Genomic DNA, 18657 nt, shown 5'->3' on the forward strand with positions numbered 1-18657 from the left:
AGCAGTTCTGCTTGCCGAGTCTCCTCCGTTGTGTATGTGCAGGTATTTTATGTGAGACATAATTATTCTTGTTCCTATCAGCTAAGACAAGCATGCACAAGAGTAACTCCCTCGCAGGACACAAAATGGTGTCCCTGGGTACCTTCCGAACTGTACATATGAAGAGGAGGATAATGACTATAGGTATTTGTTACATTAATGCTAAATAAGCAAAGGTGGTTTACTGAGAATCTTTACGAGTGCTCTGGTCGGTTTTGGGTGTGCTAGAGGAGGAAATGGGAAATAAAAGGTAGCTGCTATGGAAAGATTCCTGTGTGAGCAGAATTTGGAAAGAATGAATGAGAGCGTGTCATTTAGACTGAACAGCATTAAAGGGGCACAATGGTAAAGGAATACACAGAGAAAACACATCAGACATTTTGTTTCTGATTATTTGCATGTTACATCAGACCAAGGGCACGGATGATAACACTGAAAGGCTGCAGCAGACGCATGGCCGCAAAGTTCACAGTGAACATGTAGCAATTTTTTGTCCAAGCTCCCAATAACAGGTAAGTGTTGAATAAGAAGCCTGCAGGTGCACTGGGTAATTATGGGTTGCTTTCCCTGGTCATCTTTGGTGGCCATGGCAAAGGGAAACAGTTTTCTGTGTAACACTGTGCTGGCTACTTTCCATTGCAGTTTTCTGCACCGCCTCCTGAAGCGTGCCTGGCGGGCAGAGCTGTAGGGCTGTTAAGCAACAAATGTGATTTAGTCAAGCAATTGCTACGTGCCCTGGCACACCCCTCCTGCGGGAAAAGCAGGAGGGACTCACTGACCTCTCAGAGGAGGAAAGCAGCAATGGAAAGAATCACTTTATTTTGTCTTCATTCTCGCTGAGCATCTGCATCCTTTGAGCAGATGGGTGTCATGGTGTGCCAACCTCTGCAGCACCTTGCTGAGGACGGGAAAGCACCAAGCACGGTTGAAGGGAGGGAGTAAGGATGAATAGAGCTGCCAGTAACTCATTAATTGAAGGCTTGACAACACAACTGACAGATGAGCATGTAAGAAAAAAGTATCAGACGGGGCCCCGAGGAGCACAGTTCAGACGTGATCAGTCATCTTACACATACATTAGTCTGAAGTTCTGCAGGGCAGTGAAACACTCCTCACCGCAGTAAGTTTTAGGGGAAAAACCAGCCATGTAATGTCTTGAATGCCTCCACAGCCCACTTTTTCCCAACACATTTATCTTACTCTTGCAGGCAGCACAGTCAAAGCTGCACTGCAGCTGCATGTCCTTCCATGCCAACATTCACTTTTCCTCAGTAAATACTCAATACCCACAATAAAGCCAGGCACATAGAAACAGAGTACCAGCATTTGACTTACAGCAGAATTTAGCTCTTAGTAGAAACATGCTTTTACCTATTGCATTAAGAGGAATCATTTACATGTGAATAAATAAAACCTTATACTCAAAGCCAGGGAACACACCCACAGTAGGCCACCGCAGCTTAGCATGGACAATTTAGCTTTCTTTGTAACACTTCTAAAGCTGTCGCAACGCTTTGGCAGGGCAGGATTACCCAGCTGCAGTGACTGGCAGGCCCATCCCTGCGTACCTGTGAGCTGTGTGACCTCGCAGCCGCAGCTGCTTGTATGAAAAGAGCCACCTCTGGACCATAATTAAAAGCAGACACCGGACTGACGAAGCATGACTGACTTGCCCATAGCAGCTGCTGCTCAGAAAACTTGATTTGAAACCTGGTGCCCCAACATGGTGTTTGGCTTTGGCTTGCTCCACGTACTGAAGGAGATGTGTGCCAGGAGCAAAGCTGAGCCCGACACGGAGCCACATTCAGACACTCCAAATCTGACTCAAGTTCCTGCATTTAATGCTTCCCACCAATTAGGCACCTCTGGGGTTTATAAGGAAACTTAAAAGCTAGCCCACTCAAAATGCCAGGCAGGAGGTGACAGACTTTGAAGCTACCCTGGTATCCTTTCAGGTTTGTCAGCTCTTGCCAGCGGTTTGCACCACTTGCTGATATTGTCCCCCTTCCCAGGCCACTGCACTGCCATGGTTCGGTACCCTCAGCCTGGCCTGGGGGGTTTGACGTGCCCCATCAAACTGCCCGGGCCTCAGTGGTCCCGTCATCCCGTCCCTGACACAGGCTTTCCCTACAAGTATTTAATCCACATTTGGTTTATGGTACCTTCTTTTTAAAGGCCACTCAGCACTATGTTTCATAGTGCAATGAGCCTGTTAATATAGCAGTAAAACAAACAAGATTTTTTTTTTTCCAATTTGAACTTTTCCTTTTCTTTTTAAATCACTCAAGAAGTAGCGCCAGTGTTCCCTGTTTTCAGGAACAGAGAAATTAAGCTTCTCAGAGGTCAAGTTGCTTGTCTCTTAACCGTTATCATAACAGACTACCTGCCAAGAAGAACTAGCCTCCTGCAGAAGATGTGCCGACACCACCCCACTCGGATCAGAGCCCCGTTTCGCAGCCCCTCAGGAGCCGCCGATGGACACAGGGCTGCGCACACACACACACGGCATCGGGGCTTTCCCCCCGCTGCTCTCTGAGCCTGGGGCGGTGGGGGCAGCAGCCATTCTGCAGATTTGTGCTTGTTTTTCCTCCTCATTCCGTCCATAGCCATTTACCCAGACCCTGGAGCCCCCTCCCTCCAGTGTGGCGATGCTGGCACAGGTCTGCCGAGTGCCAGCTTTATCTAAGATAATCCTTCATATGAGCGACCATCAATAACTAACCTACTCCCTAAAAGACACAGATCAATTGACAGAGTATTATAACCCTTAAAATATTAATGCTGTATCAGAGAGACAATTTCACTGGGCCTAGGGACTCTTCCATTATTAGAAATTATGCCTCAGCCTTAAATAAATTAACTCAATAAATGTCTTACCATGAATACAAATTCCTACTTAGGGCCTGCAAATAAAATGATTTAGAGCTGTTCTCTGAAGAAAGATGAAGGTGTTTAAACTTGCAAAAGAGGAAGTGCTACCATACTCATTAGTCTTTTGTTTAAAATGGACTTCTTTTTAAACTGAAGGCATCCCTTTCGAAAAGGGGGGCGGGGGGGATCACTGGAAAATTAAGTTGTTACATTTTTTTACACCGGGCTGCACAGTTTCAGTCCTGCAAATACACAGATCTCTGCTGAACCCCAAAGGTGGCTGCAGGGCAGAGACCCCACCAGCCTCGGGGGCAGGGGTTGCCCAGCACCACCAGCACCACATCCCTGTGGGGTGCAGGGGGTGCAGCAAAGGCCACGAGGAGGAGTGGGCTGGTGTCCCTGGGCAGCAGCACTGCATTGCTGCCTGCTCGCAGCCGTGCCAGCAGCCTGGGCACCAGCCACCAGCTCTGAGATACTTCACCTGGATTCCCGAGGCTGGGAGGGGGGGCATTCTGCCCATGCCCCAGGGTTGAGTCTTGGCAAGAAGGAGTTTTACCTGCTTCCCACAGCCGTGCCTGCATGCTGCCGGCACCAGGAGGGCACTGGGCTCCCGAGCAGCAGAAGCTGAGCTAGAACCGCGCACGGCAGCTGCTAACCTGGAGCGCAACACTTGCTTTGCAAAGCAACGCAGCACCATGCTGCCTGCACTGGGGAGAAGCCGTGAGCTGCTCTCGGGCCACAGGGTGCAGCAGCAGCCTTCCAAACCTGAAAAACTGCTGCTGTTACTTGCTCCGCTGGCCATTACTTATTTGGGGTTAGATAACACGAGCAAGGCTCAGAGTGATGTTTCCTGTAATATGCCCTTAATGCTGAGAACAGATGCCGGGCGGGAGTGTTGTTCTCTCACCTGCCCTCAGGTCACCCACGCTTTAGCCAAGCCCGTGCCAGTCAAGAACCACAAAACCCAGCAGGGCACCAGTTCATCCTGGAAGGGGCTTTCAGCATGCAGCCCCCCATCTTCTACTTTCATATGCCTAAAAGACGGTGTCCGTTAATAAAGCTCCAGCCTTAGCAGGTGTCTGTAATTTCAACAAAACATGAAGCTTGTACAAGCTCATTAATCATCCCAAGCCCCTGTCACAGCATTTGCCCTCCTCGTATCAATGAATTGACTGTAGCAACGTGAAAGCCACAGCATCACACTTAATTACAGTTGTATTTCACGCCAAAGCTCTCTGATGTTTCATGCAGACTATTACAGCTCTGAATCCTTTCACCAATTTCTGAGCTAGCGAGACTAATCAGGAGCAACAGCAGGGTCACACCTTGCTGGCTGTTGTGCATACTCCCACCATTTGCATTTGTGACCACAGATTTTTGGAGAAGTTAGACACACACACACAGACACAGAGCCTTTTCCCTGCACTATCGTACTGTCACCAACACATCGCTTCAGAAACTGATTTTCTCAGGTGAGCACAGCCTGTTTTGCTCCATCTGCACTGTCCTTCAGAACAGGAGAGCCTTAGACAGGCAGTCTGCAACATCAGGAGATGCGTGAGTAGCGCACCCCATGGCTTAGTTACCTGCCCGGTAGCAGCTGCCACATGTCACTGCCTACCTATGGGATGTCCAGAGCCACATCCATACAGCAGAGGGGCACAGCTAGGCCTGGGCTGCCACAAAGGACAAGCACGACATTTCCCCAAAAGATACGCCTTAGCTCAAGATACGGTGGAAAGGCACACGCATTGCTAAGGCAGCACAGGTAAACAGATGCCCTCTGCAGAGAACAACAGGAACACCACAGGGAAGGTAAAGCCTCTGTCCTGTCTTAGTGCTCAGGTATCGATTTGATGAGATTTTTGATAACCAAAGCACTGTTGATTGCTGATTAAGGGCTCACGTGGCTTTCTTGGTCCTGGCCTTAAGACCAGAGCACACCTCAAAAATACATGCAATGTTTTCAGTTCTTACTTTTTAATTTGTACATGACCAGTTCAGTCCTCAGCTGTAAGAAACACATAAAGGACACAAGTCAGGATGAAAAAATAGCCACACTGATTCCACTTGACTGAATCACAAAGTTTTGTAAGAGAGAACATAGATTCAACTTCTTTTGCCTTATATAGAAATTCCATCAGCAGCCACCCACAGAGACACTTAAACACAGGGAATTTTACAAGCGGCTCAGGGAGATTGCCTTGGCAGCAGCCTTCTCCTTGGTGTCTCCTCTTCGTGGCATTGACTTTGCCCTTGTACCTGTTGCATTCCCAGCTGATGCATCAGCAAGCTGCTGGGCTGCTGACACAAAACACTCCCCAGCAGGAATGCTTGCTTATGTGCTGTAGCTTTTAACTACAGCATCTGAATTGAATTATTAGCATCCTTAAGGGCTGGGATAAATATAACCCCAGCTTACACAAGTGAGAAATTGAGAGAAAGGGAGCATGCCGACAGGGAGAGGGGGTGCAGCCTGTTTGGGGTAGCGTGGGAGGCAAGCAGTGGAAAAAGCAGCTCCCCCTCTCTCCCCCGCCTCCCCAGGACTGAGAGCCCACTGCTGAGCCTGTGCTACCACGGGGCCTTCGGGCACTCACCAGTACCTGTGGGCTCCACTTCCCAGCCGCTGCTCCCAGGTCGGAAGCATCCCACCTGCCTCAGTCTCCCCACAGACCTCACACTCCACAGCCACACGCAGCCACGAGCCACAGCTGCCCCCCACACGAGTCACCCTGCGTGCTGGCCCCACCGCACAGCAGCCAGCATGGACCACCCATGCAGCCACCAGCAGCCACCAGCGCAGGGCTACGATGCGTTTAGGGCCACTTAGCTCTTAAGGTAATGGGGAAGCGTATCTGTGCAGTAACAATAAGTTTCAAAGCAATTTGGCAAAAAGCAGGGTGAGAGCAGCGACTTCCCAGCTGCCACCTCCCTCCCGTCCCTGGCACCTGTAGCTTCCTGCTCTGTCTCCAGCGGCTGGCCAGGCTCTGCTCTGCCGCAGTACAGCCGGCGATGCTCCTCGTTGAGGCCGGGTGATGCTTTGGGAGATTATTCCTTAATAGGCTGATCTCTGTGCTAGCGAAGGCCCGGGAAAGGGAGGAATATGTTATCAGCTCTGATCTGGCATTAGAGCGTGCTTGCTGCTTTGGTACTGCCTCCCAAAAGCGGAGTTAATTGCTGGGCTAGAAAATGCAGATAAATCAATCAGCTCATACCACATTTATTTTCTGTAGCTATGTGTTGGGCTCCTGGCAGCTTAAAACAGCAGCGACACCCACTCTTGCTACAGTGAGAGGTAATGACTGGGCTTTTGCCAAAGACTACCTGGAGAAAGGAGCAGTCGCCCAGGCATGGCAAGGTAATGGCACAGCTACAGCAGTGACCTGGAGACAAACATCACCACACCAGCTGTATTTCTGCCCCATTTCAGCATTTAAGGAGACTGTCAAGCCAGAAACATTGCGCATAAATTACCTTTCTAGATTTTCCAAAATGAATACCTGAAAGACAAAATAGAAAGAGGAGGCAGAAAATTGATGGCATGAGAAAATAAACATCATTTTATACTGTAGACTTATTTACAGCAAACTCTGTGACTTGACAATGGGGTCTACAGAAAAAAAGAAAATAAAACACTCGGTTGTTACCAATATCTCTTTTTGGGTGAAATGATAAAGCAAATGCAAACCTCAAACCAGACTCAGGCTGCACGGGAGCTGGTCTGTGCTTCCCCATGCAAGATCCTGGGGAGCACAGCCGGGGTCCAGCCCTGGCTGAAATGCAGGCGAGCCATCACCAGCGGCTCAGGCCTTTTGCCAGGGAACGGGTCAATCCAGGTAGTGACCCTCCCCACCTCACCATGTGTCTGCTGTAAGCAGGGCAAGGACATAGCAACAAACACCCTCAGCGCCCGGCTCCTGCCCCTCCATCACCTCTGCTCCGCGGTTCCCTTCTGCACTAGAACAGGGATTTTCCTGCAGAAGGTACCTACCACAGAAAACGAAAGGTGTGGGAGATGACATCGGTGTGGATATATTTGTTCCTATTAATTACATGGCAGGTTCAACACAGCAATTTTTTTCTTGCTACCTTTTAAAGTGTTCTTAATTGATTAACTGGAAACAAGCAAACAAACGGCCCTTTTCTCCCTGTGCCTCAATACAATCCTCATTGTTAATGGGAATGGCAGGAGCAGCGGCCGGCCAGGCTGCCCTAACACAGCTGTGCCGTGGGGTCTGCCCTGCCACAGGGTCTGCCCTGCTGGGCACCCGCAGCATCATGGTCTCGCCGCGCAGTGCCCCCCAGGCTTCCCAGCCTGACCCAGCACCCTGCCCCCCAACACATCGCCGGACAGAGATCCTCCAGGGAAAGAATGAGCTGAAAGAGGGACAAGAAATAATGGTAGACTTACCTTCAGTTTTGCACTTCAAAGGATAAAGGAAAGTCTTAACAGCATTTACACAGTTCAGAATTCCCTGCCCCTGCTGTGTGTGACAGAGCTGGCGCTGGCTTCCCACGGGCTTTGGGTCAGAGCTAGACTGATGCTCCTTGTGTGTCTGGGATAGTGTCAGAGGTCAGAGCAAGCCTCTGGGTTACTTCGAGAAATTCTGTCGTTGCTCCGTGCCTTAGCCACCCATATGAAAACTGGAGATAACAGCTGTTCACACTATCTCCTCTAAAGACAAAGATTCATGGAAACATGCTTTTCTGTTCATCTTCTCTTATTCTGACTCTTGATCACCAGGATTTGTTGTTTTTTCCTCTGGCAAGCAGAAGGGTTAGGTAAACCAGCTGCCCCACCAAGCCTTGGTGTGAGCCCAGGCTGCCCGCAGACGCTGCTGCCCGCAGCACGGCGTCCTGCTCCAGAACACAGTGTATGTGCCACACAAGTAACAGGTGACATCTTACCTTTCATCCAGTATTTAAAACCCTTGTAACGTGTGAACATTAGCTTTATGAACTGCTAATGCATGGAGGCACAGGGGAACCAGGCTGCAGGACAGCTGCCTGTCAGCGTGGTTTCCCACGTGTCCACACTCGGGCAGCCCCAAGCCAACCTCCCAGCAACCTGGTGTGTCCAGCGCTCTGCAAAACCTACCCAACACTGCCACTTATCCATGGCCAGGCAGCCGTTCGCCACAGACCACATTTCAGGTTCCAGCTGCTCTTTGAAAAACAAGCAACACTAGCAACAAATTCTTTTGCCAATACTGTCTTGTTAACAGGTCTAATGCACCAGTACTGCTAATGGTTGAGACAAAAAACCATTTCAGGTAGGAACAAAAGTTCTGGGCTGGTACCAGGTATGTTTTTTTCTCCAATCTGAAACCCCATTTGATTATTTCCATTGTGACATTGCCCCTTGCAACCTGAAAACATTATTTTATCTGTATGCACATCAGCACCCAATGTTCAAGCCTAGACTCTTGTACAGCTTTCTAACTCACTTAAAAGATAAAGAATACACTTTAAAAGCAAAAAAAGTTCAATGTAACCTCTTGTCAGATACAGGAATGAGTCTGGGAACAATCAATTGGACACCGTTTCAGGTGCACAACATTTTGTTGTCGTCTCAGATTAATGCACAATTGTGGTTTAATCTTTGGCCAAAACTCTTACTCATCATCTGATATGATGTCATTCCTTTCTGCTCCCTAATTTATTAAATATATATTTCATCCATATAAGTGACTTCAGCTGTCAAAAGCTGGGCAGATATTTTAGCTGTCACTAGATTAGGATCTATTGGAAATTACTGCTTATTTTTATGTTAATAGGATGAAATACACTGAGAGAGCAGATCAGATCAAGATGTACCTATCAGACAAGCTGCAGTAAGTACTAGTTTCTGATGTGCATGCAAGTGAGAAGGAAAGTTCTCTCTACTGGTAGTGCACGTTTTTTGGAACTGTTCTGAACACCATAAACACAAAAAACTTAGCTGAAAGACAACTACTTTTGTTCTTTTAATTAAGAACTTTCCCCCTCAAAGGACCTTATATTTTTATATTGTTTTCTTTCAAGGGTGGGGTGGTGGCTTTTAAGCAAAAAAATTAAATGCCAAAATACTTGGATGAACACCATAAATTACTACATGAATGCTTTGTGCTTCTCTCCAAATGTGATGGCACTTACCAGTGGGATTCATCCCCTCTGCAGCACAGTGGTGTCTCCACTGGAGCAGCTGTAGTACCTGGGGGAGGTGATGATGCAGCAGGGACCCCCCCCAGCATCTCCATGCCTCTCAGGAAGCACTGCAGCAATGTACTCAATCAGAAATCTTTTGGATTTTCATTTCGTCCCAGTCACAGAGAGCTGGTATGGACACACTGCAGTGTTTAGCTTGTGAAGTGGCTGGGTGTGGGTTATAAGAAGACACTTCATACTATTATTTTCACTACTCAAGAATAATAATCCTTGTGTTATGTTATTTTTGAGCTGAGAAGTTCTGGATAGTGGAAGATATTAGATTCTTGTTTACCATTTGGGATCTGAAAGTAATTTGCACCACCAGCAGATGAGTAAAAGAGCAGATAAACGTCCTACCTGAAGCTCTTACCCTGTGTTACACACCAAGCCCTGGTCCTCCGCGGGGAGCTCTGGCACCGTGGGCAGGGGCATCGCTCCTCGGCAAGAAGCTGGTCGGGTGCGCACTGCTCAGCTGCATCGCGTCCAGATGTGCGTGTGTCCGGTACCTCCATCGAAGAGGGCATGCTGAAAAGCTCACTCACAGAGTGCTTCAGTAATCTCCAAGGAACAAGCATTTTCTGCTTTTGGGTGAAACAAAATGAGGTGGAAAAATCATCTTGAGGTTCGCATCGGTTTGGTTTTATTTTTAGCTTATCAAATAGTAGTGGTAGGTTTGCCACTAGCCAGCTCTCGTTACCTAGAATAGGTTGAGGCTCAGCAGTCTTAAATATGCCTCAGCAATGGGCAATGCAGTACAGAAATGTATTTTGTTTTTTAAAACAGTCTCAACAGTCTTGTTAGAAGGGATTAAGCAATGTCTTTTTCCTTTATCAGCACAACAGAGCAGTGTGGACAAAGTAAAATGGTAACTGCTGTTACTTTGTGAATGAGGAAATACTGTTTTATCTAATTTACTGCAGCCCGAGGCGAAACATTAACTTAACTTTGAATTATGATGGGATGTAAAATAGCCTGAACAAAAACATTGCTGGGCTTTCTTCTGAGGGCATGACCTTAGACATCTTTAAACTGAGTCTGAATGGTATCACAACACACATCTTTCGTTTTGTTTACTGAAATGTTTGCCTTTGGCATAGATCATTCTGAGCACTATGGAAACAAGGAAAAGGAAAGAAATTTTATATAATGGAGCTTTCCTAAAGGACTATGAATATATTTTAAAGGGATAAAAAGAAATGATTGTAGGCTTACCTTCAGTTCTGCGCTTCAAAAGATAAAGAAGTCTTAAAAGCATTTACATAGTTCAGTGCATGCTACCTGCAGAATTCCCTGCCCCTGCTACGTGTGACGGAGCTGGCATCAGCTTCCCACAGGCCTTGTGTCAGAGCCAGACTGATGCTCCTTGTGTGTCTGGGATAAAGTAGGTTTCAGGCCACTCCTTCTCAGGGTCACTCTTGATCTTTAAGATGCGTCAGGGCCATATGCCTGTCTGCCAGCGAATGCACACAACAAACCAAAAGGGAAATCACATAAAGGAGGAAGAAATCTGACATTTTCACTTGTAATTATTTACAGTTTATGTTTGTTACAGTATAAAGTACATCCAGTCCTGGCACAAATAAAATAACAAGTTCCTGGTACCAAAAATCATTGAAACTCTTGTGAGCTGATGGAGAACATGACCTTTGGTATGACACTGATAACTATCTGATGAGAGAAAACGTCTGGTGTCCTTAAAGGCCCTGTAGCCTATTTACTGCTACATCTACAGTCATGTCAGATCATCACACCCCCCTGAAAAAGCTATGTGGCATCTGGAAAAGTACTGACGAGCATGTCCCCATGGGCCTGTTGGCAACCAGGTGTCCTGGCAGAGCCCCAGTACAGTTATCAAAGGGAACTTGCTTTTATTAGGGCCATGTAACTGCCTGCCAGTGAATGCATGCACTGTATCAAAAGGGACATCACTGAAAGGAATAAAACTGATGTTTTAACCCATGCAATTCTTTAGAGTTTTCCGCTGTTGCCATATTAAAGTAGTTGCCACTCAACTAGAAACGGTTAATGAGAGAAGCTACACCCCGCCCGCTCCCCCCCCCCCCCCCCCCCCCAACCTGCGCTGTGCAGTTTTTGTTTCAGTCTGGCAGCCCTGGTTAACTGCAACCCTCGCTCAGAGATGCTGGACTGCGCTACGTGGCATGAACGACCGAGTGACAGCGGTGTCCCCAGCCGCACCCGCCAGTGGCTCAGGTGCCACCCTGGCTTGGGTTAGCTGGCTCTCTGCAAGTCTCGTCTGCTAAAAGCACTTGGGGGAAATTAATAGCTACTTTGGGAACGCCGCACACTCTTCCCTGTACCATCCCACAAAGCACACCCTTGAGGCAGAAACCTGATGGTATGTCACATTTGCAAAGGAAAATTTAACTCTAATAAAGATTAATACATGGGGACTCACCACCACAGGTTTTTGTAATTGCTTTTCATTAACATTCTCAGCAGCTCTGAACAAACACCACAGCCTTTTTTTTTTTTTTTCCTGTTTGCCAGGCAGGGACTGCATGAGGCATAGTCAGCACTTGCTCTATAACTGTTGCCTCTATTCCTTCACCTATAGAATGCCAACAATATCCTAAAATATCCCTGAACATTGGGCAACTCACCTGCAGATACCAGACAGCTGCTCCTGTAAATTCAACATGAGCAGTGCAAGTAAAGGAGGCAGGTTTATGTTAGTGAATAACATTTTGGTGTTCAGAAAAAAACATTGCACCGGGAAATTCAGTCTATACTGAGAGTGTTGGTGACTATAAAATCTATTACATCATCACAATAATGATGATACTGGCTATTTTGCCCAGCTCCATGCAGGGAGTGGAGGAGCACTGAGAGGTGCCTTGAGTACAGGGTAAACAGAGGCCTCAGACCATTTTCTGGTTTCTGTGTCAGTGCCCCAGTACCTGAATGATGGCTGTCTTCTGGGCTGGTTCCCAACCCTGCTTGCGCTGGGGGTGGAAGCTGAGGGTTTGGCAGAGCTGCAGTGATGCCTCTCATTGAAAACAAGGAAGAAACTCGCCCAGCCAGGGCCCAGGCACCCGCATATTAATGTGCTACAAATACCTCGAGAGCGAAACCATAGAAGACCAGCCAAACAACATCTATTGCTCCTCTCTTTGCCAAGTGCTAAAAAAAGCCAAAGGAGAGAAACCCCAGCACGGGGAACAGGTTTGACCAGGTTTGTTACATTTTTGCGTTCTCTCTGCGGGCCAACACAGACCCTGTGGGTTCAGTCTGCCCCTTCCAGACTTCATCCGTACCGGGAGGCACCTCCAGCCCCTTCCCCACGGGAGCTCTAGCCCCAGACCCCTACAACAGGGTATCTTCTTACTCCGTGGACTCGTCCTTGGAGGAAAGGAATAGCGAACGCACAAGGACTCACCTAGTGTGTGAAAGGTTGGCTTCGTTCCTGGCTCTGTCCAAATTACCTCCGCAGTCGTATGGCCCCTCTCAGCCCCTACACAGGCACCAGGCAGCACCTCCCAGCCTCACTGAGGGCTCTGGAGATGCACACGGGAGATGGCAAGGTGTCCACAGACTGTCAACAGAGAGGTCACAGAAGTATTATAAATACCAGCCCAAACCTGTAGTAAAGCTACCGTAAAGGAACAGTACGCCCCTCCTTGTTTATCAAATTTTTGAACATGGCTTTTTATGTTATCTAAAATTACCTACAGGTCTCTGCACAATGTCACACCGATTTCTGCAATGGTTTTTTTTTTGACTGCTGAGTGGGGCTGCTTGAGCCCTGGAATATCCTTTTCACAAGCTGTAATGAGATTTCTGTCCCAAATGGGCATTAAATATGCTCCCAGAAAAGTGAATTTTCAAGTTCTGAAATTCTGCTTTTGAACTTTGAAGCTGCCAAAATCTACACTGTATTTTCCTGGGTTTTATTTATGGCATGCACTTAATATTCACTGCTACAGTAAGGTCTAAACTACAAGCTTAAATATTCTGTTAATTTTATGTTACTGATAAAATCACTGCAAGGTTTTGCTGTGATTGCGATTTCTTACCTTCTTTTCCTTTCGAAGTGTCTCTTGTTTGCTTGTGTCCAGCTACTTGAATACAAAAGACTGATCTAGAAAACAGTTCAGTAACTTGTTTGTAGAATATGTCCTTACAGATTTTAGCATTACAATATCACAGTTTAGCGCAAAATAAAACAAATATAAGGCAAATAAACCAAGATAAATTTTTTAAAATCTGAAACAAAAATTGAGAACAACTTAGAGGTATTTTTTGCAACTCAGTTTGTCATAGAAACGCATAGGTTTTCCCAAGGAGTCTTACCATTTATCAATTACAGCACAGATAGGTCTTGTCTCCCACCACTGCAATGCTCACTCACTAAAATTAATGTTATTTTTCTTATGCACAACTGGTTAGTAACATAATGGCAAATAGTCTTCTGCAACGGCTCATGCTGTGTGAAGGAAATATAAGTCTCTTGTACTTCTACATGTTCCAGGTTCTCCAAAATTTAGAATAACTGTTCAGACAGAAAACATTGTGCTGACTTTTACCTCCTTGTATACTTACATTGTTATATATTTTCGATTTATATTGATTTATAAGTAAATCAATAAGATAATTAGAAAAAAAGGTTAGGTGGATAAGTGTCTGTGAAAATGCCAACAAATCAATTTAACCCTGGGATTGTAAAATCAATCTTTGATTTTTTTTTTTAAATCATCACCTTCCAATAACTTCCTATCTTTCTGGAAAGTTCTGGATCAGCACTAACTTTTCACAGACATTTTTAACAAGAGATGACTGCACATTACTAACAATGATCCTTTCACCTCCATCCTTTACATCATCAGTGTACGCGCTCCTCTGCTTTCCCTGCAAATATAAAGACTGAAAACACACTCTAAAAATCTAGGAAAGTGGCAACGTGGCTTTATCATTCTTCCACCCGCTTCAGCTGCAGGCAGAGCAACCCAGCTGGGTTTTTGAAACAGTAAGAACATGGTCACAAGAAAACCGGTAGTGTAGGGAAGGAAGGTCATAAGGTTTGGGGAGGAGTGTTCATGCTGACCAGAATGGCCTCATTCTTACATTTTTTTTCTCTGGATTCCTGGCCCTACGTGACAGTAGTAAGCATCTGGGCTGATTTTCTTCTGCAGTGAGACTTCAGGTCAGAACTGATTCCTATGAGCAAAAAATTGTTTTGTTGTGCTGCAACCCTGTTCCTGTTCTCTGTTTCACGGCAGCTGGCTGCGATTGAAAATCGCAACAACAAGCATCTTTAAAAGCATCCCAGGTTTTAAAGGCAATCCTCCCCTTTCTGCACAACCAGCCTCTTGCAGAAGCCCTTGGCCTGAGTTAGGAGGGCAGATGCCCCTGGTACCTGGTACCTTGGCTCTCCCACAGGCTCTGCGGGCAGCACGGGGAGCTGCTACACTGGCCAGATGCAACGCCAGGGCCAGGACAGCAGAATAGTTCGCAGGGGAATTTCACACTCAATATGGCAACTTACCCTGCACTGCCAGGAGGTGCCTCCCCCCCGGGGGGGTCCAGCCAGAGCCTCACAGTGATTCGAGTCCCTGCAACAACAGGTGGAGAAAGACACATTTCTCTTTTGCAAGACAAAAGAAAAGTTTAAACAAAACAGGCTGGAAATAACCACATCCACTGAGGATCTGGGGATCCTCAGTTCATTTTGCACCTCCTGATGGGTGAGTGGGACAGGTCTCCTGTTTGCAAAGAGCAGCCTCTCCTGGCCAAGCAGCAGGGGTAGGTCCATCATCCATCGCCAGCTCTCCAATCAATTAGGACAAGCAGGACTTTTGCTTCTGCCTCATCTCACACAGTACAGATCTGACGTGATGGAAGGATGCAAAATTTTGCTTCAGTTCTCTTTCAGTGAATTAGAAATAGTTTCCTCTAGATTCTGTTCTTCAAAGTTCACCTTCTCTACTCTTAGATATATTTCTAGACATATTTTGCATGAGCACTTTTATAAAAAAATTATTACATGAACCCATTTTTTTTTTTTTTTTTATTAGTTCTCAAAGCCAGCTATCATAGGTGTTCTTTTGGGACAGAATTTAACAAGAGAAACTGCCAACTGGAAGCCTGTATGCATTTACCTGTGCTGTGCAGACTGGGGTGACCGTCACCTGGACACATGGATGCATCACCTCAGCCGGCCTCAGTGTCAGTGTGAGACGAGAAAACATCAGGCTCCACCTGACACTCGATTTCACTGTACTTACAACACAGGTAGTTTATAAATGTCTGTCCTTGACTGGCCCATTGCAGTTGATAACCTCCCATGTTAACCTGTGATTTAAATACACTGAGGATTTCATACCACTGTTACCCATACCTTGCCAATTTGTTTTTACTTTGTTTCCCACAGTGTTCCCAGTGACATTCCACTCTACCAGGCTACAAGCCTCACTTTCCACAGCACACTGCATGGTTTCTTCATGTTTCTCCATCTCAGATGCATCTTCTGGCCCCAAATGCAAGAGAACTGGGTAGCTGATAACTTCTACTTGTCCAGAGAAGCAGACCTTCATGTGCCAGCTTTGCTGGACCTGGGTGGATAAGCAGAGATTGCAGTTAGTCTCACAGTAAGAAAAAGCTACTGTTGCATTCAAAAGTAACCTTTTTCACATGCTGAGTTGCAGGCCCTGCCTCAGTTTCACCCTACCATGCTCTGCAGAACTTTCCCGGAGGTGCTGTGGGGACAGCCCTCACTGCCAGTGCCTACCTGCCCTCTCCTCCACTGCCCTTTCAAACCACCAGATGCAACGCCCCAGCCCACACAGGCTGCAGGACAGGATGCTCAGCCTGCAGTGGTGATGGGCTGAGAACAAAATCAGAGGTGTCCAATATCTCACAGCGGTGACTTAGACTTCAGACAGCCACTCAGGCAAACCTGGTGCCGAAAAATGAACAAAAGCCATACACACGTGCAGTGAGGCAGAGCACGCTTTGCCTAGCAGCAGCTGGGTCCGCTTCGGGGCTAGCGAGAGGTGCTGGACAGGCAGCTGCAACACCTTTTATTTGCAGGGACAGAGAGAAGTCAGGTTTGGCATTTTCCACAGGGAATTGTTGTCTCTTCTGAGCAGGCTGGTGCCTCGATGGCAGAGGTGGCTGTCCCCAGGCCACTCGCTCGCTGTCTGCACAGCCAAGAGCTGGCTGGGGGAGCTGCCAGCTGGGCAACGCAACCTTGAAAGGCACTGGAGTGAGACCAACACCACATTTCACACAGGCATCTTTATTTTCACATTTCTGCATGTATGCAAGAGAATGTTCTTTTTCCTGGGATGTGCTGGTAGACATATTATACCCTACAGAACGAAGTTGAGCAAGTTCTTTTTATATATATATGTACACACATATATATAGTCTCGCAAAATTTCTTCTGCATTTCCCCATGTGTCAGAATGGATGTTTACAACAAACCAGAGCTAAAGGGACACTGCCAGGTTTTGTTTAATTTTTCTTATCTTTCAAATGAAATCATGTTTGTGTTTTTTTTCAACTCGATTGCTGTTCTCTTGGTTATACTTAAGCTAAAATGCTGAAGAGAAATGACATGCCTATAAGCTTCCAATTTTAATTACTCCAAGATACCATCAGTGATGCAGGTAGAATATTTCTGAACTCTTATTTACACAAGGGCCAGCCCACCAATTAGGTGTGTGTCACTGCACCAAATATAAGAACACCCCTGAATCAGTGTTGCAAATAAATCATTAGCATGTAAATGTTACGTTCACGGCAATTACACAGCCTCTATGCAGATAGCTATGTCTTTGTAAGAGTCCTGCTTTGAAAAGTTTCACTGTAAATTTTTAACCTGACAGTGTCCCTTAAGTAAAAAAGGACACCCTCCTACAGATATTTTCTTTTTATTATTAAAACCAACATTTTTAAAACCATTCAACAAAATTTAATACAAATTGCTGTTGGAGAATAGCATTTGTAAGAGTGAAGCTATGCATTGCTGCTCCATTAACATGGCTTTAGTTATCACAATTTATAATATTTGCACATTTCCTTAGGTCTTTCATGGCACTTCCATGAATAATAATAATAATAATAATAATAATAAAAGGTTGTTACGCTGCTGCTATGCTACCATCTTATCAGAGGTCACATATGGACACAAAGATGTTTGTTCTCAACACGTGTCTCAGTCAGGCAATACCAAAGTTCTGCCCACAATACTTGAACCTTAGGATTTCCACACCTCAGGTTTATAGCTTGACTCATGATTACTTACAACATTGCAACGCATTCAAAGTAACAGGAAAACAAACATCGACAGTAACAGGCACACTATTTTTTTTTTTTTTGCATTATCATTAATCACATTCCTATTTTTCAACAGATTGTTGCCTAAAATGCATGTTAGAAAGCTTTTTTTTTTTTTTTTTTTTAGAAAAAGCTGGCATGGAGATGCAGACTAATGTTTGTAACTAATGCAACAGTCAGACTAATGATTCAGACATTATTTAAACGTTCACAACTTTGAGGAAATTTGCACAGCTGATAGCATTGACAGATAGTTTAACTGTAACTTAGAAGCCCACATAGTAACTACTTTCCGCATACTGGCAGTAGGATTTATGACGGTATGAGATTAGAATAGCATACCATGTTTTATTTAGAAAGCTGTAGTACTATTTGCCATAAATATTGCAAGCCCCATTTATGAGCGATGGGAGGCTTTGCAAGTTTACAAAGTAATGTTCACGGAAAACATAAAAAACAAACCCAAAGACATTTCCATGCAGAGTACAATCCTCTCACAGTCACTGGATCTCCACCGTCTGTTGGCTGGAGCACACACCATAGACACATCTGCTGCTCGTAGAAAACCCAGAGGCCTTCTATGTACTGATGCACAGCAGCCCCTGGCTGATATCAGTGGGATCAGAGACAACCGCAGGATTATAAACAGTTTTGCAAAAGCAATGACTCTGCCACAGACAGAATTTACTATTAGAACTACGTGAAAAATACATCTCTTTTGTGTCACTTTGCAAATCCTCCTATCTCAGCTAGAACGCACGCCAAGTGGAGCAGAGAGGTGGCAGCCCAGGGCTGCACATCAGGTATGCGCAGGTGTGGTCTGTGCTCCTGCAAGACCAAAATCGAAGCTAGTTATGCCTCAAGGGCAGAATCTGGACCAGTGCAGCTTTCAGTATCTCCCTCTTTGCCTAACACATCCCCATCATTACTGGGACCTGAAAACTGACACAGTGGAGCAGAAAATGAGATGCCAAAACGGCAGGGCCACTAGCGGTAGCCTGATTTCAGCAATGCACTTCAGCATGTACTGACAGTAACATTCACAGGTTTGAAGTACGCTGCCAAACTGGGGCCAGGCTCAACAGAACGCAGCTACCGCCCGTACCGCACAGGCACCCGCACACCACATTCTGCTAGTGGGGACACAGAAAACATAGCCCAGGCCACATTCAGCACAGTAACTCCAGAAATCAATTTAGCATCAGGGACTGTGGTACCACATAACTACTAATGCTTTCTTTTGAAAAGGGCATCTTCAAA

The sequence above is a fragment of the Falco cherrug genome, chromosome 8 (assembly GCF_023634085.1).
Source record: "Falco cherrug isolate bFalChe1 chromosome 8, bFalChe1.pri, whole genome shotgun sequence".
Lineage (NCBI taxonomy): Eukaryota > Metazoa > Chordata > Aves > Falconiformes > Falconidae > Falco > Falco cherrug.